Consider the following 2532-nt stretch of genomic DNA (forward strand, 5'->3'; position numbering starts at 1 on the left):
ACTTCACAGTGGAACTCTCAATGAAAGCACCAATGTCGGTGTCAAAACCAGCGGATCTCGGGTAGGGGGTCCCGAACTGTGCGTCTAAGGTCGATGATTGCAGGAGACGGGGGACACGATGTTTACCCAGGTTCGGGCCCTCTCTATGGAGGTAATACCCTACTTCCTGTTTGATTGATCTTGATGAATATGAGTGTTACCAGAGTTGATCTACCACGAGATCGTAATGGCTAAACCCTAGAAGTCTAGCCTGTATGACTATGGTAATGAGTCTATCCTCTCCGGACTACGCCCTCCGGTTTATATAGACACCGGAGGGATCTAGGGTTACATAGAGTCGGTTACATAAGAAGGAATCTTCATAGTTGGTCGCCAAGCTTGCCTTCTACGCCAAGGATAGTCCAATCCGGACACGGGTGCAGTCTTCGGTCTTCGTGTCTTCACAGCCCATCAGTCCGGCCCATAGATAACAGGTAGGACGCCCGAGGACCCCTTAGTCCAGGACTCCCTCAACAGGTATTCATATGCAACACATATATCAAGTGCTCCAAATCCGTAAAAGTATTCAATCTAATAACAACGAAATCTCTAAGGGAAAACTCAATTCATCACAACAAGATAGAGAGGGGGAAACACCATATGAGCCGATTATATTAACATAGCCCGCGATACATCAAGATCGTGACATCTCAAGAACACGAGAGAGAGAGAGAGAGAGAGAGAGATTAAACGCATAGCTACTGGTACAAACCCTCAGCCTCGAGGGTGGATTACTCCCTCCTCATCGTGGTGGCCGTCAGGATGATGAAGATGGCCATCGATGATGATCTCCCCCTCCGGCAGGGTGGCGGAATGGGGTCTAGATATTTCGTGGATACAGAGACCTTGCAGCGATGGAACTTCTGATCTAGGGTAACCCCCAGGGTTTTTGGGATATTTGGTGATTTATAGGGCAAAGAGGGGGTGCGGGAGGCCACCGAGGTGGGCACAACCCACCTGGGCTCGCCTGGGCCCCCAGGCGCGCCCTGGTGGGTTGTGCCCCCCTCGGGGCACCCCCAGGTGCTTCTCTGGCCCACTGGATGTCTTCTGGTCCAGAAAAAATCCACAAAAAGTTTTGCGGTGTTTGGACTCCGTTTGATATTGATTTCCTGCGATGTAAAAAACAAGCGAAAAAATAGCAACTGACACTAGGCACTGGGTTAATAACTTAGTCCCAAAAAATGATATAAAGTTTCTATAAAATGATTGTAAAACATCCAAGAATGATAATATAACAAGATGAATACTTGATAAATTATAGATACGTTGGAGACGTATCAGCAGCCACTTAATTGGCTTGCTTAGACCAAATAGAAACTAAAGTAGCCACAATGTTGATGCCAAGAACAAGGAAAAACCCCATTGTTTCCATCATCTCATTCCTTTTCTTCAACTTCAACTGCATTTTTTGTTTTCATTGTTCAGATCCATAACCTTCCTCTCCAGCCTACTAGCTTTGATCCAACTTCGTTCAAGGCCACCATGGAGCTCCTCAAAAGCTTGCCCCACTAGCTCAGTGGGATGGGGGTCAATCCAAACAACCCATTCACACTCATCAGGAAGCTATGAAATCAGAGTTCACATAATTAGGTCAAATTCATAACTTTGCAACAAATCGACAAAAACAGAGGACCAAATGATGCTTTGATGTCAATTACATCGAGTGGACAACCCAAAAACCTTCTTCCGGTGCTTGCTCCACCCCAACAAACACGGCAAGCAGGAATTAGCTCGTGCCCCGAGCAACGGTGCTTCAAGCGCTCCTCAAGGCCGTAGAAAGTTGGATTGGGAATGAAAAACTCGGATTGGAACTGCACAATCCCGCAGACATCCACCTACGAGCCAAAAGGACGCATATTACGACCCATCCCGCGAAACCCTAGATGAGGAATTCTTGATAACCCACAAGTATAGGGGATCGCAACAGTTTTCGAGGGTAGAGTATTCAACCCAAATTTATAGATTCGACACAAGCGGAGCCAAAGAATATTTGCAGGTATTAGCAACTGAGTTGTCAATTCAATCACACCTGGAGATTAATTATCTGCAGCAAAGTGATCAGTAGCACAGTAATATGATAGCTTTGATAGTAGTGGTAGCAGCAACAGTAATGGTAACAGTGATAGTAATAGTTTTGTAGTAGTGACAATAGTAACAGCAGCGGTAGTAACTTAGCAAGATCAATATGTAGGAAAATCGTAGGCATTAGATCGGCGATTTGTTGGATGATATTCATCATGTAACAGTTATAACCTAGGGCGATACGGCACTAGCTCCAGTTCATAAATATAATGTAGGCATGTATTCCGTAAATAGTCATACGTGTTTATGGAAAGAACTTGCATGTTGTCCTACCCTCCCGTGGCAGCGGGGTCCTATTGGAAACTAAGGCATATTGAGGCCTCCTTTTAATAGAGAACCGGAACAAAGCACTAACACACAGTGAATACATGAACTCCTGAAACTATGATCATCACCGGGAAGTGTCCTGAC

This window comes from Aegilops tauschii, chromosome 7, assembly GCF_002575655.3.
Source record: "Aegilops tauschii subsp. strangulata cultivar AL8/78 chromosome 7, Aet v6.0, whole genome shotgun sequence".
Lineage (NCBI taxonomy): Eukaryota > Viridiplantae > Streptophyta > Magnoliopsida > Poales > Poaceae > Aegilops > Aegilops tauschii.